This window comes from Crinia signifera, chromosome 1 (genome assembly GCF_055691185.1).
Source record: "Crinia signifera chromosome 1, ASM5569118v1, whole genome shotgun sequence".
Classification (NCBI taxonomy): Eukaryota; Metazoa; Chordata; class Amphibia; order Anura; family Myobatrachidae; genus Crinia; species Crinia signifera.
The window spans coordinates 99,758,704-99,784,081 of record NC_139217.1 but is presented as its reverse complement, the minus strand read 5'-3'; positions in this window follow the sequence as shown (position 1 = coordinate 99,784,081).

Genomic DNA, 25,378 nt, shown 5'->3' with positions numbered 1-25,378 from the left:
ATACCCTTTGACGCCCACATACCCAATACACACTTTAACCCCACAATCCCACAATACCCTTTAACCCCACATCCCCACAACCCCCTTTAATCCCACAAAACCCTTTAACCCCGCATTCCCACAACACCCTTTAACCCCACATCCCCACAACACCCTTTAACCCCACATTCCCACAATACCTTTTAACCCCACATTCCCACAATACCCTTTAACCCCACATCCCCACAACACCCTATAACCCCACATCCCCACAACACCCTATAACCCCACATTCCCACAACACCCTTTTACCCTTCATTCCCACAATACCCTTTAACCCCACATATCCAATACACACTTTAACCCTACATTCCCACAATACCCTTTAACCCCACATCCCCACAACACCCTTTAACCCCACATCCCCACAACACCCTTTAACCCCACATTCCCACAATACCCTTTAACCCCACAACACCCTTTAACCCCACATTCCCACAACACCCTTAAACCCCACATCCCCACAACACCCTTTAACCACACTACACCCTTTAACCCCACATCCCCACAACACCCTTTAACCACTACATTCCCACAACACCCTTTAACCCCACATTCCCACTACATCTTTTAACCCCACATTATCACAACACCCTTCAATCCCACAACGTACTCCCAATAATGAATTATGTTTTGCAGGTATGTCTTCTTCCTTTTTTATGTATTTTCTCTTCCAGCTCTATTCTTCCTAGGATCACCCCCAAGTCACTCTTTTCCATCTCATTTTTTTCTCCACATCTTTTCTATTGTAACTTAGGTCTCTTCTCTTTTATGTTTTTTTCTATTCCTACATTTCTTTTCTTCTCTGAATGAGTTATATTCTCCCATAACATTTTTTTTGTTCTGCTATTCACCCCCAGAATTTATTTAAGCGCCTCCAGTTTTTCTCAAGAGCTTTTCTATTTTAACGTGGATCTCTTCTCTCTTGTATGTTTCTCTTTTCCCCACAAGTGTTTTCTCCCATAAATGAGTGCTATTCTTCCATAACATTTTCTCTCTTCTACTATTCACCCCTAAAACTTTTTTCTGCACTTTTTACATTTTCCTCCTGAAATTTTTTATTCTATCTTAGGCCTCTTCTCTCCTTTATGTTTCTCTATTCCTTCAGTTGTTTTCCCCTCTGGATGACTTCTAGTCTCCCATAATATTTTCTTCAATTTTCGAGTTTTCTCAAGAACTTAATTCTTCCAACCTCTGTTTGCTCCCTCTTTTCTTCTCATATCTCTTTCAGTTTAATTTTCAACTCCATCTTTATTTTCCTCTCTTGATCGCTTTATCCATTCAACGCCCTTTCTCAGCGCAAAGCTATTTATTTGCACAACAGCCTTTATCCTTATAACATCCTTTGACCCCACATCCCCACAATACCCTTTAATCCCACATCCCTACAACACCCTTTAACCCCACATCCCCACAAGACCCTATAAACCCACATTCCCACAACACCCTTTAACCCCACATTCCCACTACATCTTTTAACCCCACATTATCACAACACCCATCAATCCCACAACGTACTCCCAATAATGAATTATGTTTTGCAGGTATGTCTTCTTCCTTTTTTATGTCTTTTCTCTTCCAGCTCTTTTCTTCCTAGGAGCACCCCCAAGTCACTCATTTCCATCTCATTTTTTTCAACACATCTTTTCTATTCTAACTTAGGTCTCTTCTCTTTTATGGTTTTTTATTCCTACATTTCTTTTCTTCTCTGAATGACTTATATTCTCCCATAACATTTTTTTGTTCTGCTATTCACCCCCAGAATTTATTTCAGCGCCTACAGTTTTGCTCAAGAGCTTTTCTATTTTAAAATGGATCTCTTCTCTCTTGTATGTTTCTCTTTTCCCCACCATTGTTTTCTCCCATAAATGAGTGCTATTCTTCCATAACATTTTCTCTCTTCTAGTATTCACCCCTTAAACTTTTTTCTGCACTTTTTACATTTTCCTCCTGACATTTTCTATTCTATGGAATTGGGGAAAAGAGAAAAAGTACTCTCCTTTGTTTGGGGGCACGCTTATCAGAAAGAAATCTTTATGTAATGGTTATTCAGTTTAAAATATAACTTTTAATCAAAAAATCTAAAAGGCTTATTTCTGGACAGACACACAAGTACAAACTACATAAAACATTAATCAGTGGAAAAACCACTATTTGGACTCAATTAGGTCCCTCCAGCGTTGTGTCGCTGGTAGTATTCCACCACCGTGGGTAGATAATTTACCACTAATGTGGGTCAATGTGATACACTGATTTTAAAGAAAAAACGCTGATAGCGAAATGGATTAGTTTAAATAAGTGGGTTTCATCCAACAAATTGTCTAGTGTGTATCCGTTATGTTCTCAAATTGAAACAATAAACCATAACAATTGGCTCAATCGGCAATAATTTGTGATGACAGACACAGAGCTCCAAATGCTGGCGGTAAAGACAGGTAACGCAGTGGTAGCCACAACAAGAGGGTGATTTTTCTTCAGATCTAGCAGGAATATAGAACTCCACGGTGGTACACACAAAACAAGTCCAACAATAATGCTGTGTCGACCGACTAGTCGTAGTCCTAAGTCGACACCGTAGGTAGAGTGTGTACTCAATCCGTTTGTATGGAGTTATGCTAGAGAGATATAGAGAAATAGCATCTGCTGTCTCTTCCCCACTAAAAAGGTGCCCTGTTGACGCTGTCAGTGCAGGGTCCTGCCGTAATTTAGATGGGTGGAGATGACAGTGCTAATTGAAAGGTAATGGGGAGTGCTGTGTCAGCGTGACAAGAAGTCGACTTATGCCTGATGGGCTAGTAGGCTGCTGCTTCCCAGTGTCAAAACATTGGTGGGAAGTGAGCGGTACTCACCATAGGCTGCGTTAGAAGTATATAGTGGAGTATCTCTTTTCACTTATATGAGGGTATAAGGTGCCCTGTTGACTTATAGTCAGAGCAGGGTCCTGCCGAATCCCCCTGTAGTGACAAGATAACTCCTAGCAAAAGTATGTGCAAAAAATAGGAAATGGAGGGAGGGGAGCAGAGAAACGTCTGGGTCTGTTTTAATAGCTATCAGATCCCATTGCTGACAAGCATTGGTGGGAGTGATTATATACTATGTCCCAGACGCTCTTGAATGAATAGTCTCAGTTTACAAGTATCACCGTTATTGCTGCACAGGAGGCCAGAAGTACCAGGTCACTTACTGGCACCAATTGCTATTCTGTGCTCAACATAGGTGAAGGGACACTGCTGCAAATAAGGGGTGAGCTAGTGATCCCACCCGAAAGGAGAGAGCGCAGTGTGGCTAACACTGCTTACCTGCCGCCGGGTAACTTCTGTGTTGTCCGTGTGGATGTCTCCCGACCGGCGCTGTGTAGCGGCGTCAGGTCTCGCCGGCGCCGGGTGTGATCTGTCAGGGAAAGAGCAGACAGCTGTTTCGCTGCGAGAGCGAGCTTCGTCAGTGCAACACCCTTTAACCCTACATTCCCACAATACCCTTTAACGACCACATACCCTATACACACTTTAACCCTACATTCCCACAATAACCTTTAACCCCTCCTACCCACAACTCCCTTTAAACCCACAACACCCTTTAATCCCACATCCCACAACACCGTTTAACCCCACATACCCACAATACCCTTTAAACCCACAACACCCTTTAACCGCACATTCCCACAATACCTTTTAACCCCACATTCCCACAATACCCTTTAACCCCACATCCCCACAACCCCCTTTAATCCCACAAAACCCTTTAACCCCACATCCCCACAACACCCTATAAACCCACATCCCCACAACACCCTTTTACCCCACATCCCCACAACACCCTTTAACCCCGCATTCCCACAACACCCTTTAACCCCACATAGCCCTTTAACCCCACATCCCCACAACACCCTTTAACCCCATATTCCCACAATACATTTTAACCCCACATTCCCACAACACCCTTTAACCCTACATTCCCACAATACCCTTTGACGCCCACATAGCCAATACACACTTTAACCCTACAATCCCACAATAACCTTTAACCCCACATACCCACAACTCCCTTTAACCCCACAACACCCTTTAATCCCACATCCCCAAAACACCGTTTAACCCCACATTCCCACAATACCCTTTAAACCCACAACACCCTTTAACCCCACAATCCCACAACACCCTTTAACCCTACATTCCCACAATACCCTTTGACGCCCACATACCCAATACACACTTTAACCCCACAATCCCACAATACCCTTTAACCCCACATCCCCACAACCCCCTTTAATCCCACAAAACCCTTTAACCCCGCATTCCCACAACACCCTTTAACCCCACATCCCCCTTTAACCCCACATCCCCACAACACCCTTTAACCCCACATTCCCACAATACCTTTTAACCCCACATTCCCACATTACCCTTTAACCCCACATCCCCACAACACCCTATAACCCCACATCCCCACAACACCCTATAACCCCACATTCCCACAACACCCTTTTACCCTTCATTCCCACAATACCCTTTAACCCCACATATCCAATACACACTTTAACCCTACATTCCCACAATACCCTTTAACCCCACATCCCCACAACACCCTTTAACCCCACATCCCCACAACACCCTTTAACCCCACATTCCCACAATACCCTTTAACCCCACAACACCCTTTAACCCCACATTCCCACAACACCCTTAAACCCCACATCCCCACAACACCCTTTAACCACACTACACCCTTTAACCCCACATCCCCACAACACCCTTTAACCACTACATTCCCACAACACCCTTTAACCCCACATTCCCACTACATCTTTTAACCCCACATTATCACAACACCCTTCAATCCCACAACGTACTCCCAATAATGAATTATGTTTTGCAGGTATGTCTTCTTCCTTTTTTATGTCTTTTCTCTTCCAGCTCTTTTCTTCCTAGGATTACCCCCAAGTCACTCATTTCCATCTAATTTTTTTCAACACATCTTTTCTATTCTAACTTAGGTCTCTTCTCTTTTATGTTTTTTTATTCCTACATTTCTTTTCTTCTCTGAATGATTTATATTCTCCCATAACATTTTTTTTTGTTCTGCTAATCACCCCCAGAATTTATTTCAGCGCCTACAGTTTTGCTCAAGAGCTTTTCTAATTTAAAATGGATCTCTTCTCTCTTGTATGTTTCTCTTTTCCCCACCATTGTTTTCTCCCATAAATGAGTGCTATTCTTCCATAACATTTTCTCTCTTCTAGTATTCACCCCTAAAACTTTTTTCTGCACTTTTTACATTTTCCTCCTGACATTTTCTATTCTATCTAGGGCCTCTTCTCTCCTTCATGTTTCTCTATTCCTTCAGTTGTTTTCCCCTCTGGATGACTTCTATTCTCCCATAATATTTTCTTCAATTTTCGAGTCTTCTCAAGAACTTAATTCTTCCAACATCTGTTTGCTCCCTCTGTTCTTCTCATATCTCTTTCAGTTTAATTTTCAACTCCATCTTTATTTTCCTCTCTTGATCTCTTTATCCATTCAACCCTTTCTCAGCCCAAAGCTATTTATTTGCACAACATCCTTTAACCCCACATTCCCACAAAACCCTTTAACCCCACAAAACCCTTTAACCCCACATTCCCACAACACCCTTTAACCCCACATCCCCACAACACCCTTTAACCACACAACACCCTTTAACCCCACATCCCCACAACACCCTTTAACCCCACATCCCCACAATACCCTTTAACCCCCACATTCCCACAACACCCTTTAACCCCACATTCCCACAACACCCTTTAACCCTACATTCCCACAATACCCTTTAACGCCCACATACCCAATACACACTTTAACCCTACATTCCCACAATAACCTTTAACCCCTCCTACCCACAACTCCCTTTAAACCCACAACACCCTTTAATCCCACATCCCCACAACACCGTTTAACCCCACATACCCACAATACCCTTTAAACCCACAACACCCTTTAACCGCACATTCCCACAATACCTTTTAACTCGACATTCCCACAATACCCTTTAACCCCACATCCCCACAACCCCCTTTAATCCCACAAAACCCTTTAACCCCACATCCCCACAACACCCTATAAACCCACATCCCCACAACACCCTTTTACCCCACATCCCCACAACACCCTTTAACCCCGCATTCCCACAACACCCTTTAACCCCACATAGCCCTTTAACCCCACATCCCCACAACACCCTTTAACCCCATATTCCCACAATACATTTTAACCCCACATTCCCACAACACCCTTTAACCCTACATTCCCACAATACCCTTTGACGCCCACATACCCAATACACACTTTAACCCTACAATCCCACAATAACCTTTAACCCCACATACCCACAACTCCCTTTAACCCCACAACACCCTTTAAACCCACATCCCCAAAACACCGTTTAACCCCACATTCCCACAATACCCTTTAAACCCACAACACCCTTTAACCCCACAATCCCACAACACCCTTTAACCCTACATTCCCACAATACCCTTTGACGCCCACATACTCAATACACACTTTAACCCCACAATCCCACAATACCCTTTAACCCCACATCCCCACAACCCCCTTTAATCCCACAAAACCCTTTAACCCCGCATTCCCACAACACCCTTTAACCCCACATCCCGCTTTAACCCCACATCCCCACAACACCCTTTAACCCCACATTCCCACAATACCTTTTAACCCCACATTCCCACAATACCCTTTAACCCCACATCCCCACAACACCCTATAACCCCACATCCCCACAACACCCTATAACCCCACATTCCCACAACACCCTTTTACCCTTCATTCCCACAATACCCTTTAACCCCACATATCCAATACACACTTTAACCCTACATTCCCACAATACCCTTTAACCCCACATCCCCACAACACCCTTTAACCCCACATCCCCACAACACCCTTTAACCCCACATTCCCACAATACCCTTTAACCCCACAACACCCTTTAACCCCACATTCCCACAACACCCTTAAACCCCACATCCCCACAACACCCTTTAACCACACTACACCCTTTAACCCCACATCCCCACAACACCCTTTAACCACTACATTCCCACAACACCCTTTAACCCCACATTCCCACTACATCTTTTAACCCCACATTATCACAACACCCTTCAATCCCACAACGTACTCCCAATAATGAATTATGTTTTGCAGGTATGTCTTCTTCCTTTTTTATGTATTTTCTCTTCCAGCTCTATTCTTCCTAGGATCACCCCCAAGTCACTCTTTTCCATCTCATTTTTTTCTCCACATCTTTTCTATTGTAACTTAGGTCTCTTCTCTTTTATGTTTTTTTCTATTCCTACATTTCTTTTCTTCTCTGAATGAGTTATATTCTCCCATAACATTTTTTTTGTTCTGCTATTCACCCCCAGAATTTATTTAAGCGCCTCCAGTTTTTCTCAAGAGCTTTTCTATTTTAACGTGGATCTCTTCTCTCTTGTATGTTTCTCTTTTCCCCACAAGTGTTTTCTCCCATAAATGAGTGCTATTCTTCCATAACATTTTCTCTCTTCTACTATTCACCCCTAAAACTTTTTTCTGCACTTTTTACATTTTCCTCCTGAAATTTTTTATTCTATCTTAGGCCTCTTCTCTCCTTTATGTTTCTCTATTCCTTCAGTTGTTTTCCCCTCTGGATGACTTCTAGTCTCCCATAATATTTTCTTCAATTTTCGAGTTTTCTCAAGAACTTAATTCTTCCAACCTCTGTTTGCTCCCTCTTTTCTTCTCATATCTCTTTCAGTTTAATTTTCAACTCCATCTTTATTTTCCTCTCTTGATCGCTTTATCCATTCAACGCCCTTTCTCAGCGCAAAGCTATTTATTTGCACAACAGCCTTTATCCTTATAACATCCTTTGACCCCACATCCCCACAATACCCTTTAATCCCACATCCCTACAACACCCTTTAACCCCACATCCCCACAAGACCCTATAAACCCACATTCCCACAACACCCTTTAACCCCACATTCCCACTACATCTTTTAACCCCACATTATCACAACACCCATCAATCCCACAACGTACTCCCAATAATGAATTATGTTTTGCAGGTATGTCTTCTTCCTTTTTTATGTCTTTTCTCTTCCAGCTCTTTTCTTCCTAGGAGCACCCCCAAGTCACTCATTTCCATCTCATTTTTTTCAACACATCTTTTCTATTCTAACTTAGGTCTCTTCTCTTTTATGTTTTTTTATTCCTACATTTCTTTTCTTCTCTGAATGACTTATATTCTCCCATAACATTTTTTTTGTTCTGCTATTCACCCCCAGAATTTATTTCAGCGCCTACAGTTTTGCTCAAGAGCTTTTCTATTTTAAAATGGATCTCTTCTCTCTTGTATGTTTCTCTTTTCCCCACCATTGTTTTCTCCCATAAATGAGTGCTATTCTTCCATAACATTTTCTCTCTTCTAGTATTCACCCCTTAAACTTTTTTCTGCACTTTTTACATTTTCCTCCTGACATTTTCTATTCTATGGAATTGGGGAAAAGAGAAAAAGTACTCTCCTTTGTTTGGGGGCACGCTTATCAGAAAGAAATCTTTATGTAATGGTTATTCAGTTTAAAATATAACTTTTAATCAAAAAATCTAAAAGGCTTATTTCTGGACAGACACACAAGTACAAACTACATAAAACATTAATCAGTGGAAAAAACCACTATTTGGACTCAATTAGGTCCCTCCAGCGTTGTGTCGCTGGTAGTATTCCACCACCGTGGGTAGATAATTTACCACTAATGTGGGTCAATGTGATACACTGATTTTAAAGAAAAAACGCTGATAGCGAAATGGATTAGTTTAAATAAGTGGGTTTCATCCAACAAATTGTCTAGTGTGTATCCGTTATGTTCTCAAATTGAAACAATAAACCATAACAATTGGCTCAATCGGCAATAATTTGTGATGACAGACACAGAGCTCCAAATGCTGGCGGTAAAGACAGGTAACGTAGTGGTAGCCACAACAAGAGGGTGATTTTTCTTCAGATCTAGCAGGAATATAGAACTCCACGGTGGTACACACAAAACAAGTCCAACAATAATGCTGTGTCGACCGACTAGTCGTAGTCCTAAGTCGACACCGTAGGTAGAGTGTGTACTCAATCCGTTTGTATGGAGTTATGCTAGAGAGATATAGAGAAATAGCATCTGCTGTCTCTTCCCCACTAAAAAGGTGCCCTGTTGACGCTGTCAGTGCAGGGTCCTGCCATAATTTAGATGGGTGGAGATGACAGTGCTAATTGAAAGGTAATGGGGAGTGCTGTGTCAGCGTGACAAGAAGTCGACTTATGCCTGATGGGCTAGTAGGCTGCTGCTTCCCAGTGTCAAAACATTGGTGGGAAGTGAGCGGTACTCACCATAGGCTGCGTTAGAAGTATATAGTGGAGTATCTCTTTTCACTTATATGAGGGTATAAGGTGCCCTGTTGACTTATAGTCAGAGCAGGGTCCTGCCGAATCCCCCTGTAGTGACAAGATAACTCCTAGCAAAAGTATGTGCAAAAAATAGGAAATGGAGGGAGGGGAGCAGAGAAACGTCTGGGTCTGTTTTAATAGCTATCAGATCCCATTGCTGACAAGCATTGGTGGGAGTGATTATATACTATGTCCCAGACGCTCTTGAATGAATAGTCTCAGTTTACAAGTATCACCGTTATTGCTGCACAGGAGGCCAGAAGTACCAGGTCACTTACTGGCACCAATTGCTATTCTGTGCTCAACATAGGTGAAGGGACACTGCTGCAAATAAGGGGTGAGCTAGTGATCCCACCCGAAAGGAGAGAGCGCAGTGTGGCTAACACTGCTTACCTGCCGCCGGGTAACTTCTGTGTTGTCCGTGTGGATGTCTCCCGACCGGCGCTGTGTAGCGGCGTCAGGTCTCGCCGGCGCCGGGTGTGATCTGTCAGGGAAAGAGCAGACAGCTGTTTCGCTGCGAGAGCGAGCTTCGTCAGTGCAACACCCTTTAACCCTACATTCCCACAATACCCTTTAACGACCACATACCCTATACACACTTTAACCCTACATTCCCACAATAACCTTTAACCCCTCCTACCCACAACTCCCTTTAAACCCACAACACCCTTTAATCCCACATCCCCACAACACCGTTTAACCCCACATACCCACAATACCCTTTAAACCCACAACACCCTTTAACCGCACATTCCCACAATACCTTTTAACCCCACATTCCCACAATACCCTTTAACCCCACATCCCCACAACCCCCTTTAATCCCACAAAACCCTTTAACCCCACATCCCCACAACACCCTATAAACCCACATCCCCACAACACCCTTTTACCCCACATCCCCACAACACCCTTTAACCCCGCATTCCCACAACACCCTTTAACCCCACATAGCCCTTTAACCCCACATCCCCACAACACCCTTTAACCCCATATTCCCACAATACATTTTAACCCCACATTCCCACAACACCCTTTAACCCTACATTCCCACAATACCCTTTGACGCCCACATACCCAATACACACTTTAACCCTACAATCCCACAATAACCTTTAACCCCACATACCCACAACTCCCTTTAACCCCACAACACCCTTTAATCCCACATCCCCAAAACACCGTTTAACCCCACATTCCCACAATACCCTTTAAACCCACAACACCCTTTAACCCCACAATCCCACAACACCCTTTAACCCTACATTCCCACAATACCCTTTGACGCCCACATACCCAATACACACTTTAACCCCACAATCCCACAATACCCTTTAACCCCACATCCCCACAACCCCCTTTAATCCCACAAAACCCTTTAACCCCGCATTCCCACAACACCCTTTAACCCCACATCCCCCTTTAACCCCACATCCCCACAACACCCTTTAACCCCACATTCCCACAATACCTTTTAACCCCACATTACCACAATACCCTTTAACCCCACATCCCCACAACACCCTATAACCCCACATCCCCACAACACCCTATAACCCCACATTCCCACAACACCCTTTTACCCTTCATTCCCACAATACCCTTTAACCCCATATATCCAATACACACTTTAACCCTACATTCCCACAATACCCTTTAACCCCACATCCCCACAACACCCTTTAACCCCACATCCCCACAACACCCTTTAACCCCACATTCCCACAATACCCTTTAACCCCACAACACCCTTTAACCCCACATTCCCACAACACCCTTAAACCCCACATCCCCACAACACCCTTTAACCACACTACACCCTTTAACCCCACATCCCCACAACACCCTTTAACCACTACATTCCCACAACACCCTTTAACCCCACATTCCCACTACATCTTTTAACCCCACATTATCACAACACCCTTCAATCCCACAACGTACTCCCAATAATGAATTATGTTTTGCAGGTATGTCTTCTTCCTTTTTTATGTATTTTCTCTTCCAGCTCTATTCTTCCTAGGATCACCCCCAAGTCACTCTTTTCCATCTCATTTTTTTCTCCACATCTTTTCTATTGTAACTTAGGTCTCTTCTCTTTTATGTTTTTTCTATTCCTACATTTCTTTTCTTCTCTGAATGAGTTATATTCTCCCATAACATTTTTTTTGTTCTGCTATTCACCCCCAGAATTTATTTCAGCGCCTCCAGTTTTTCTCAAGAGCTTTTCTATTTTAACGTGGATCTCTTCTCTCTTGTATGTTTCTCTTTTCCCCACAAGTGTTTTCTCCCATAAATGAGTGCTATTCTTCCATAACATTTTCTCTCTTCTACTATTCACCCCTAAAACTTTTTTCTGCACTTTTTACATTTTCCTCCTGAAATTTTCTATTCTATCTTAGGCCTCTTCTCTCCTTTATGTTTCTCTATTCCTTCAGTTGTTTTCCCCTCTGGATGACTTCTAGTCTCCCATAATATTTTCTTCAATTTTAGAGTTTTCTCAAGACCTTAATTCTTCCAACCTCTGTTTGCTCCCTCTGTTCTTCTCATATCTCTTTCAGTTTAATTTTCAACTCCATCTTTATTTTCCTCTCTTGATCGCTTTATTCATTCAACGCCCTATCTCAGCGCAAAGCTATTTATTTGCACAACAGCCTTTATCCTTATAACATCCTTTGACCCCACATCCCCACAATACCCTTTAATCCCACATCCCTACAACACCCTTTAACCCCACATCCCCACAAGACCCTATAAACCCACATTCCCACAACACCCTTTAACCCCACATTCCCACTACATCTTTTAACCCCACATTATCACAACACCCATCAATCCCACAACGTACTCCCAATAATGAATTATGTTTTGCAGGTATGTCTTCTTCCTTTTTTATGTCTTTTCTCTTCCAGCTCTTTTCTTCCTAGGATCACCCCCAAGTCACTCATTTCCATCTCATTTTTTTCAACACATCTTTTCTATTCTAACTTAGGTCTCTTCTCTTTTATGTTTTTCTATTCCTACATTTCTTTTCTTCTCTGAATGACTTATATTCTCCCATAACATTTTTTTTGTTCTGCTATTCACCCCCAGAATTTATTTCAGCGCCTCCAGTTTTGCGCAAGAGCTTTTCTATTTTAAAATGGATCTCATCTCTCTTGTATGTTTCTCTTTTCCCCACAATTGTTTTCTCCCATAAATGAGTGCTATTCTTCCATAACATTTTCTCTCTTCTAGTATTCACCCCTAAAACTTTTTTCTGCACTTTTTATATTTTCCTCCTGACATTTTCTATTCTATCTAGGGCCTCTTCTCTCCTTTATGTTTCTCTATTCCTTCAGTTGTTTTCCCCTCTGGATGACTTCTATTCTCCCATAATATTTTCTTCAATTTTCGAGTCTTCTCAAGAACTTAATTCTTCCAACATCTGTTTGCTCCCTCTGTTCTTCTCATATCTCTTTCAGTTTAATTTTCAACTCCATCTTTATTTTCCTCTCTTGATCTCTTTATCCATTCAACCCTTTCTCAGCCCAAAGCTATTTATTTGCACAACACCCTTTAACCCCACATTCCCACAAAACCCTTTAACCCCACAACACCCTTTAACCCCACATTCCCACAACACCCTTTAACCCCACATCCCCACAACACCCTTTAACCACACAACACCCTTTAACCCCACATCCCCACAACACCCTTTAACCCCACATCCCCACAATACCCTTTAACCCCCACATTCCCACAACACCCTTTAACCCCACATTCCCACAACACCCTTTAACGCCCACATACCCAATACACACTTTAACCCTACATTCCCACAATAACCTTTAACCCCTCATACCCACAACTCCCTTTAACCCCACAACACCCTTTAATCCCACATCCCCACAACACCGTTTAACCCCACATACCCACAATACCCTTTAAACCCACAACACCCTTTAACCGCACATTCCCACAATACCTTTTAACCCCACATTCCCACAATACCCTTTAACCCCACATCCCCACAACCCCCTTTAATCCCACAAAACCCTTTAACCCCACATCCCCACAACACCCTATAAACCCACATCCCCACAACACCCTTTTACCCCACATCCCCACAACACCCTTTAACCCAACATTCCCACAACACCCTTTAACCCCACATAGCCCTTTAACCCCACATCCCCACAACACCCTTTAACCCCATATTCCCACAATACCTTTTAACCCCACATTCCCACAACACCCTTTAACCCTACATTCCCACAATACCCTTTGACGCCCACATACCCAATACACACTTTAACCCTACAATCCCACAATAACCTTTAACCCCACATACCCACATACCCACAACACCCTTTAACCCCACATCCCCACAATACCCTTTAACCCCCACATTCCCACAACACCCTTTAACCCCACATTCCCACAACACCCTTTAACCCTACATTCCTACAATACCCTTTAACGCCCACATACCCAATACACACTTTAACCCTACATTCCCACAATAACCTTTAACCCCTCATACCCACAACTCCATTTAACCCCACAACACCCTTTAATCCCACATCCCCACAACACTGTTTAACCCCACATACCCACAATACCCTTTAAACCCACAACACCCTTTAACCGCACATTCCCACAATACCTTTTAACCCCACATTCCCACAATACCCTTTAACCCCACATCCCCACAACCCCCTTTAATCCCACAAAACCCTTTAACCCCACATCCCCACAACACCCTATAAGTAGTACGTTTAGTAGTACGTTTATTTATAAGGCGCCACAAAGTGTCCGCAGCGCCGTACATAGCAAACCAAAAAAAAAAAATTACAAGGTTACGTACAGGGTGTGTAGAAAGATACAGTATAAATAGGGGTATAGCTGGTAGAACTAAAATCAGCATCAGTTCAGAAGTAGGTGTCAAAATAGTCAAGGAGACCGAAGATGAAGTAGAGGAAGGGAAGAACAGGACAGGAGGACAGGTGAGGTAATGAGGTAGGGTGAGTACGTGAGGAAGGAGGGCCCTGCTCATAAGAGTTAACATACTAAAAATAGGTGGGTGGACGAACGAAATACAATAGGATAAGTAGGAACGGAGGGGAACGGAGGCAGGATAGGAGGATCAAAAGAGGTTAGGAGGAGGGATAGGCTAGTCGAAAAAAGTGGGTTTTGAGGGAGCGCTTGAAGGAGGTAAGGGAATCAGATAGCCTGATGGGTGGCGGGAGGTTGTTCCAGTGCAGGGGGGCAGCGCGAGAGAAGTCTTGGACACGGGAGTGCGAGGAGGTGATTAGGTGAGAGGTCAGTCGGCGGTCAGTGATGGAGCGAAGAGGACGGGAGGGAGTGTGGATAGAGATCAGTGAAGATAGGTAGGGAGCTGTGGAGGAGGAGAGAGCCTTGTAGGTGGTGGTGAGGAGTTTAAAGAGAACTCGGAAAGGAATGGGGAGCCAGTGAAGAGATAAACAGAGGGGGGAGGCGGAGGTAGAGCGGCGGGAGAGGAAGATGAGCCTAGCAGCAGCGTTAAGAATGGATTGGAGAGGTGCGAGGCGGGTGAGAGGTAGCCCAGAGAGAAGGATGTTGCAGTAGTCAAGGCGGGAGATGACAAGAGAGTGAATGAGAATTTTGGTCGCGTCAGTGGAGAGGAATGGTCTGATGCGTGAGATGTTGCGTAGGTGAAAGCGGCAAGACTGTGAGAGAGCACGAATGTGGGGGGTGAAAGAGAGGGAGGAGTCAATGATGACACCGAGGCAGCGCGTTTGGTCGGTGGACGTGATCTCGGTTTCACCAATGCTGATGGAGATAGTGGGAGAAGAGGGGATGTTCGGGGGATGGAAGATTAGAAGTTCAGTTTTAGCCATGTTTAGTTTCAGGAAGCGTTGGGTCATCCAGGCTGAGATGGCCGTGAGGCATTCGGAGACCTTGGACAGAAGTGATGGGGATAAGTCGGGGGAGGAGAGATAGATTAGGGTATCATCAGCATAAAGGTGGTAATGAAAACCATAGGAGCTGATGAGGGTGCCCAGAGAGGTGGTGTAGAGGGAGAAGAGGAGAGGGCCAAGGACTGACCCTTGGGGAACACCGACTGGCTGGGGGGTAGTAGGAGAGGAGGAGCTCGGAGTGGAGACGGAGAAGGAGCGATCGGAGAGGTATGAGGTGAACCAGGAGAAGACCATGCCAGTGATGCCAAAGGAGCGGAGGGTGTTGAGCAGGAGAGGGTGGTCAACAGTGTCAAAGGCAGCCGACAGATCAAGCTGGATGAGGATAGAGAAGAGGCCTTTGGATTTAGCCGATAGTAGATCGTTAGTGACTTTGGTCAGGGCAGTTTCAGTGGAATGTAAAGGGCGGAACCCGGATTGGAGGGGGTCTAGAATGGAGTTAGCAGTAAGGTGGCTTAGGAGACGATTATAGGTCAGACGTTCTAGGAGTTTGGAGGCAAAAGGGAGGAGGGAGATGGGCCTGTAGTTTGATGGAGAGTTGGGGTCCAGATTTGTTTTTTTGAGAATTGGGGAGACAAGAGCGTGTTTGAAGGAGGAAGGGAAGATCCCAGAGGATAGGGAAAGATTAAAGAGGTGAGCCAGGTGAGAGCAGACTGATGGACTGAGACGACGGATAATATTGGAGGGGATAGGATCAAGCGGGCAGGTGGAGGGAGAAGCGGATTGAAGGATAGAGTGGACTTCAGCAGCAGTGGTGGGGTAAAATGAGGACAGGGGTTGGAAGGAGGGGAGTGGAGATGTAGGAGGGGAGGAGGGAGAGGGTGAGGTCATGGCAGCAGTGATGGCAGTCCTCAGAGAAGAGATTTTGGTTGAAAAGTAGGTAGCAAAATCAGCGGCTACGATGGAGGACGGAAGAGCTGGAGGAGGGGGGGAGAGCAAGGAGTTGAAGGTGGCGAAGAGCCTGCGGGGATTGGATGATTGGGAAAGGATGAGGGACTTAAAGTAGGATTCCTTGGCCAGAGCAAGGGCAGAGCTGAAGGAGGAAAGAATGAATTTGAAATGGAGATAATCCGCAAGGGAGCGTGATTTCTTCCAGAAGCGCTCAGCAGTGCGAGAGCACTTTTTAAGGAATCGGGTGATAGGTGAGTGCCACGGTTGGGGGTTGGAGCATCGAAGGGGGATAGAGGAGGGAGGGCAGGCAGAGTCCAATGCCGAAGATAGGGTGTCATTATAGAGGGAGGCAGCGAGGTTCGGGCAGGACATGAGGGCGATTGGGGCGAGAAGAGGACACAGCGTGTTTGAGAAGGCAGCAAGATCAAGTGTGTTGACGTTATGCCGTGAGACAATGCGCTTGGGAGGGGGGGTGGGAGAGGGGGAAGCAGTGAGGGAGAAGGAGATGAGGTGATGGTCAGAAAGAGGAAAAGCTGAGATAGTGTAGTCAGTAAGGGAACAAGAGCGAGAGAAGACGAGATCGAGGGAGTGTCCTTGGATGTGGGTGGGAGAGGTAGTCCACTGAGATAGGCCAAGAGAGGAGCAGAGAGAGAGGAGTTTGGAGGTGCCAGGATCAGCGGGGTTATCCAAGGGGATGTTAAAGTCACCAAGAATGACAGATGGCAGGTCAGAGGAGAGGAAGTGTGGAAGCCAGGCGGCGAAGTTGTCAAGAAATTGGGAGATAGGGCCAGGGGGGCGGTAGATTGCAGCGACACGGAGGTGGTAGGGGTAGTATAGACGGATAGAGTGAGACTCAAAGGAGGAGAAAAGGAGAGAGGGTTCAGGGTGAATGACACTGTGGGTGCATGAGGCTGAGAGGAGAAAACCCACACCGCCACCTTGGCGACCGTCAGGCCTGGGAGTGTGAGAGAAAGAGAGGCCACCGTGGGAGAGAGCAGCTGGAGAGACAGAATCAGAGGTGGAGAGCCAGGTCTCGGTGATAGCAAGGAGGTGAAATGCTCTAGAGATGAATAGGTCATGGATGGCAGGGAGTTTGTTGCAGATGGATCTGGCGTTCCATAGTGCACAGGAAAGAGGGGGGGTGGGTTGTGTATTTATGTGGATAAGGTTTTTGGGATTGCAGAAGCGAGGGGGGGTCATTGGGAGGGTGGGGGTGCGGGGGCGAGTGGTCAGGATAGGTATGGGATGGGAGGGGGGAGGAGCAGTTGGAGAAAGTGAAGTTGAGAGATTAACAGCCTTTTACCCCACATCCCCACAACACCCTTTAACCCCGCATTCCCACAACACCCTTTAACCCCACATACCCCTTTAACCCCACATCCCCACAATACCCTTTAACCCCATATTCCCACAATACCTTTTAACCCCACATTCCCACAACACCCTTTAACCCTACATTCCCACAATACCCTTTGACGCCCACATACCCAATACACACTTTAACCCTACAATCCCACAATAACCTTTAACCCCACATACCCACAACTCCCTTTAACCCCACAACACCCTTTAATCCCACATCCCCACAACACCGTTTAACCCCACATTCCCACAATACCCTTTAAACCCACATCACCCTTTAACCCCACAATCCCACAACACCCTTTAACCCTACATTCCCACAATACCCTTTGACGCCCACATACCCAATACAAACTTTAACCCTACAATCCCACAATAACCTTTAACCCCACATACCCACAACTCCCTTTAACCCCACAACACCCTTTAATCCCTCATCCCCACAACACCGTTTAACCCCACATTCCCACAATACCCTTTAAACCCACAACACCCTTTAACCCCACATTCCCACAATACCTTTTAACCCCACATTCCCACAATACCCTTTAACCCCACATCCCCACAACCCCCTTTAATCCCACAAAACCCTTTAACCCCACATCCCCACAACACCCTATAAACCCACATCCCCACAACACCCTTTTACCCCACAACACCCTTTAACCCCGCATTCCCACAATACCCTTTAACCCCACATCCCCCTTTAACCCCACATCCCCACAACACCCTTTAACCCCACATTCCCACAATACCTTTTAACCCCACATTCCCACAATACCCTTTAACCCCACATCCCCACAACACCCTATAACCCCACATCCCCACAACACCCTATAACCCCACATTTCCACAACACCCTTTAACCCTTCATTCCCACAATACCCTTTAACCCCACATATCCAATACACACTTTTACCCTACATTCCCACAATACCCTTTAACCCCACATCCCCACAACACCCTTTAACCCCACATCCCCTCAACACCCTTTAACCCCACATTCCCACAATACCCTTTAACCCCACATTCCCACAACACCCTTAAAGCCCACATCCCCACAACACCCTTTAACCACACTACACCCTTTAACCCCACATCCCCACAACACCCTTTAACCACTACATTCCCACAACACCCTTTAACCCCACATTCCCACTACATCTTTTAACCCCACATTATCACAACACCCTTCAATCCCACAACGTACTCCCAATAATTAATTATGTTTTGCAGGTATGTCTTCTTCCTTTTTTATGTATTTTCTCTTCCAGCTCTATTCTTCCTAGGATCACCCCCAAGTCACTCTTTTCCATCTCATTTTTTTCTCCACATCTTTTCTATTGTAACTTAGGTCTCTTCTCTTTTATGTTTTTTCTATTCCTACATTTCTTTTCTTCTCTGAATGAGTTATATTCTCCCATAACATTTTTTTTGTTCTGCTATTCACCCCCAGAATTTATTTCAGCGCCTCCAGTTTTTCTCAAGAGCTTTTCTATTTTAACGTGGATCTCTTCTCTCTTGTATGTTTCTCTTTTCCCCAAAAGTGTTTTCTCCCATAAATGAGTGCTATTCTTCCATAACATTTTCTCTCTTCTAGTATTTACCCCTAAAACTTTTTTCTGCACTTTTTACATGTTCCTCCTGAAAATTTCTATTCTATCTTAGGCCTCTTCTCTCCTTTATGTTTCTCTATTACTTCAGTTGTTTTCCCCTCTGGATGACTTCTATTCTCCCATAATATTTTCTTCAATTTTCGAGTCTTCTCAAGAACTTAATTCTTCCAACATCTGTTTGCTCCCTCTGTTCTTCTCATATCTCTTTCAGTTTAATTTTCAACTCCATCTTTATTTTCCTCTCTTGATCTCTTTATCCATTCAACCCTTTCTTAGCCCAAAGCTATTTATTTGCACAACACCCTTTAACCCCACATTCCCACAAAACCCTTTAACCCCACAACCCCCTTTAACCCCACATTCCCACAACACCCTTTAACCCCACATCCCCACAACACCCTTTAACCACACAACACCCTTTAACCCCACATCCCCACAACACCCTTTAACCCCACATCCCCACAATACCCTTTAACCCCCACATTCCCACAACACCCTTTAACCCCACATTCCCACAACACCCTTTAACCCTACATTCCCACAATACCCTTTAACGCCCACATACCCACAACACCCTTTAACCCAACATCCCCACAACACCCTTTAACCCCACATTCCCACAATACCCTTTAACCCCACAACACCCTTTAACCCCACATTCCCACAACACCCTTAAACCCCACATCCCCACAACACCCTTTAACCACACTACACCCTTTAACCCCACATCCCCACAACACCCTTTAACCACTACATTCCCACAACACCCTTTAACCCCACATTCCCACTACATCTTTTAACCCCACATTATCACAACACCCTTCAATCCCACAACGTACTCCCAATAATGAATTATGTTTTGCAGGTATGTCTTCTTCCTTTTTTATGTATTTTCTCTTCCAGCTCTATTCTTCCTAGGATCACCCCCAAGTCACTCTTTTCCATCTCATTTTTTTCTCCACATCTTTTCTATTGTAACTTAGGTCTCTTCTCTTTTATGTTTTTTCTATTCCTACATTTCTTTTCTTCTCTGAATGAGTTATATTCTCCCATAACATTTTTTTTGTTCTGCTATTCACCCCCAGAATTTATTTCAGCGCCTCCAGTTTTTCTCAAGAGCTTTTCTATTTTAACGTGGATCTCTTCTCTCTTGTATGTTTCTCTTTTCCCCACAAGTGTTTTCTCCCATAAATGAGTGCTATTCTTCCATAACATTTTCTCTCTTCTACTATTCACCCCTAAAACTTTTTTCTGCACTTTTTACATTTTCCTCCTGAAATTTTCTATTCTATCTTAGACCTCTTCTCTCCTTTATGTTTCTCTATTCCTTCAGTTGTTTTCCCCTCTGGATGACTTCTAGTCTCCCATAATATTTTCTTCAATTTTCGAGTTTTCTTAAGAACTTAATTCTTCCAACCTCTGTTTGCTCCCTCTGTTCTTCTCATATCTCTTTCAGTTTAATTTTCAACTCCATCTTTATTTTCCTCTCTTGATCGCTTTATCCATTCAACGCCCTATCTCAGCGCAAAGCTATTTATTTGCACAACAGCCTTTATCCTTATAACATCCTTTGACCCCACATCCCCACAATACCCTTTAATCCCACATCCCTACAACACCCTTTAACCCCACATCCCCACAAGACCCTATAAACCCACATTCCCACAACACCCTTTAACCCCACATTCCCACTACATCTTTTAACCCCACATTATCACAACACCCATCAATCCCACAACGTACTCCCAATATTGAATTATGTTTTGCAGGTATGTCTTCTTCCTTTTTTATGTCTTTTCTCTTCCAGCTCTTTTCTTCCTAGGAGCACCCCCAAGTCACTCATTTCCATCTCATTTTTTTCAACACATCTTTTCTATTCTAACTTAGGTCTCTTCTCTTTTATGTTTTTTTATTCCTACATTTCTTTTCTTCTCTGAATGACTTATATTCTCCCATAACATTTTTTTTGTTCTGCTATTCACCCCCAGAATTTATTTCAGCGCCTACAGTTTTGCTCAAGAGCTTTTCTATTTTAAAATGGATCTCTTCTCTCTTGTATGTTTCTCTTTTCCCCACCATTGTTTTCTCCCATAAATGAGTGCTATTCTTCCATAACATTTTCTCTCTTCTAGTATTCACCCCTTAAACTTTTTTCTGCACTTTTTACATTTTCCTCCTGACATTTTCTATTCTATGGAATTGGGGAAAAGAGAAAAAGTACTCTCCTTTGTTTGGGGGCACGCTTATCAGAAAGAAATCTTTATGTAATGGTTATTCAGTTTAAAATATAACTTTTAATCAAAAAATCTAAAAGGCTTATTTCTGGACAGACACACAAGTACAAACTACATAAAACATTAATCAGTGGAAAAAAACACTATTTTGACTCAATTAGGTCCCTCCAGCGTTGTGTCGCTGGTAGTATTCCACCACCGTGGGTAGATAATTTACCACTAATGTGGGTCAATGTGATACACTGATTTTAAAGAAAAAACGCTGATAGCGAAATGGATTAGTTTAAATAAGTGGGTTTCATCCAACAAATTGTATAGTGTGTATCCGTTATGTTCTCAAATTGAAACAATAAACCATAACAATTGGCTCAATCGGCAATAATTTGTGATGACAGACACAGAGCTCCAAATGCTGGCGGTAAAGACAGGTAACGCAGTGGTAGCCACAACAAGAGGGTGATTTTTCTTCAGATCTAGCAGGAATATAGAACTCCACGGTGGTACACACAAAACAAGTCCAACAATAATGCTGTGTCGACCGACTAGTCGTAGTCCTAAGTCGACACCGTAGGTAGAGTGTGTACTCAATCCGTTTGTATGGAGTTATGCTAGAGAGATATAGAGAAATAGCATCTGCTGTCTCTTCCCCACTAAAAAGGTGCCCTGTTTACGCTGTCAGTGCAGGGTCCTGCCGTAATTTAGATGGGTGGAGATGACAGTGCTAATTGAAAGGTAATGGGGAGTGCTGTGTCAGCGTGACAAGAAGTCGACTTATGCCTGATGGGCTAGTAGGCTGCTGCTTCCCAGTGTCAAAACATTGGTGGGAAGTGAGCGGTACTCACCATAGGCTGCGTTAGAAGTATATAGTGGAGTATCTCTTTTCACTTATATGAGGGTATAAGGTGCCCTGTTGACTTATAGTCAGAGCAGGGTCCTGCCGAATCCCCCTGTAGTGACAAGATAACTCCTAGCAAAAGTATGTGCAAAAAATAGGAAATGGAGGGAGGGGAGCAGAGAAACGTCTGGGTCTGTTTTAATAGCTATCAGATCCCATTGCTGACAAGCATTGGTGGGAGTGATTATATACTATGTCCCAGACGCTCTTGAATGAATAGTCTCAGTTTACAAGTATCACCGTTATTGCTGCACAGGAGGCCAGAAGTACCAGGTCACTTACTGGCACCAATTGCTATTCTGTGCTCAACATAGGTGAAGGGACACTGCTGCAAATAAGGGGTGAGCTAGTGATCCCACCCGAAAGGAGAGAGCGCAGTGTGGCTAACACTGCTTACCTGCCGCCGGGTAACTTCTGTGTTGTCCGTGTGGATGTCTCCCGACCGGCGCTGTGTAGCGGCGTCAGGTCTCGCCGGCGCCGGGTGTGATCTGTCAGGGAAAGAGCAGACAGCTGTTTCGCTGCGAGAGCGAGCTTCGTCAGTGCAACACCCTTTAACCCTACATTCCCACAATACCCTTTAACGCCCACATACCCAATACACACTTTAACCCTACATTCCCACAATAACCTTTAACCCCTCATACCCACAACTCCATTTAACCCCACAACACCCTTTAATCCCACATCCCCACAACACTGTTTAACCCCACATACCCACAATACCCTTTAAACCCACAACACCCTTTAACCGCACATTCCCACAATACCTTTTAACCCCACATTCCCACAATACCCTTTAACCCCACATCCCCACAACCCCCTTTAATCCCACAAAACCCTTTAACCCCACATCCCCACAACACCCTATAAACCCACATCCCCACAACACCCTTTTACCCCACATCCCCACAACACCCTTTAACCCCACATTCCCACAACACCCTTTAACCCCACATACCCCTTTAACCCCACATCCCCACAATACCCTTTAACCCCATATTCCCACAATACCTTTTAACCCCACATTCCCACAACACCCTTTAACCCTACATTCCCACAATACCCTTTGACGCCCACATACCCAATACACACTTTAACCCTACAATCCCACAATAACCTTTAACCCCACATACCCACAACTCCCTTTAACCCCACAACACCCTTTAATCCCACATCCCCACAACACCGTTTAACCCCACATTCCCACAATACCCTTTAAACCCACAACACCCTTTAACCCCACATTCCCACAATACCTTTTAACCCCACATTCCCACAATACCCTTTAACCCCACATCCCCACAACCCCCTTTAATCCCACAAAACCCTTTAACCCCACATCCCCACAACACCCTATAAACCCACATCCCCACAACACCCTTTTACCCCACAACACCCTTTAACCCCGCATTCCCACAACACCCTTTAACCCCACATCCCCCTTTAACCCCACATCCCCACAACACCCTTTAACCCCACATTCCCACAATACCTTTTAACCCCACATTCCCACAATACCCTTTAACCCCACATCCCCACAACACCCTATAACCCCACATCCCCACAACACCCTATAACCCCACATTTCCACAACACCCTTTAACCCTTCATTCCCACAATACCCTTTAACCCCACATATCCAATACACACTTTTACCCTACATTCCCACAATACCCTTTAACCCCACATCCCCACAACACCCTTTAACCCCACATCCCCTCAACACCCTTTAACCCCACATTCCCACAATACCCTTTAACCCCACATTCCCACAACACCCTTAAAGCCCACATCCCCACAACACCCTTTAACCACACTACACCCTTTAACCCCACATCCCCACAACACCCTTTAACCACTACATTCCCACAACACCCTTTAACCCCACATTCCCACTACATCTTTTAACCCCACATTATCACAACACCCTTCAATCCCACAACGTACTCCCAATAATGAATTATGTTTTGCAGGTATGTCTTCTTCCTTTTTTATGTATTTTCTCTTCCAGCTCTATTCTTCCTAGGATCACCCCCAAGTCACTCTTTTCCATCTCATTTTTTTCTCCACATCTTTTCTATTGTAACTTAGGTCTCTTCTCTTTTATGTTTTTTCTATTCCTACATTTCTTTTCTTCTCTGAATGAGTTATATTCTCCCATAACATTTTTTTTGTTCTGCTATTCACCCCCAGAATTTATTTCAGCGCCTCCAGTTTTTCTCAAGAGCTTTTCTATTTTAACGTGGATCTCTTCTCTCTTGTATGTTTCTCTTTTCCCCACAAGTGTTTTCTCCCATAAATGAGTGCTATTCTTCCATAACATTTTCTCTCTTCTAGTATTCACCCCTAAAACTTTTTTCTGCACTTTTTACATTTTCCTCCTGAAAATTTCTATTCTATCTTAGGCCTCTTCTCTCCTTTATGTTTCTCTATTCCTTCAGTTGTTTTCCCCTCTGGATGACTTCTATTCTCCCATAATATTTTCTTCAATTTTCGAGTCTTCTCAAGAACTTAATTCTTCCAACACCTGTTTGCTCCCTCTGTTCTTCTCATATCTCTTTCAGTTTAATTTTCAACTCCATCTTTATTTTCCTCTCTTGATCTCTTTATCCATTCAACCCTTTCTCAGCCCAAAGCTATTTATTTGCACAACACCCTTTAACCCCACATTCCCACAAAACCCTTTAACCCCACAACACCCTTTAACCCCACATTCCCACAACACCCTTTAACCCCACATCCCCACAACACCCTTTAACCACACAACACCCTTTAACCCCACATCCCCACAACACCCTTTAACCCCACATCCCCACAATACCCTTTAACCCCCACATTCCCACAACACCCTTTAACCCCACATTCCCACAACACCCTTTAACCCTACATTCCCACAATACCCTTTAACGCCCACATACCCACAACACCCTT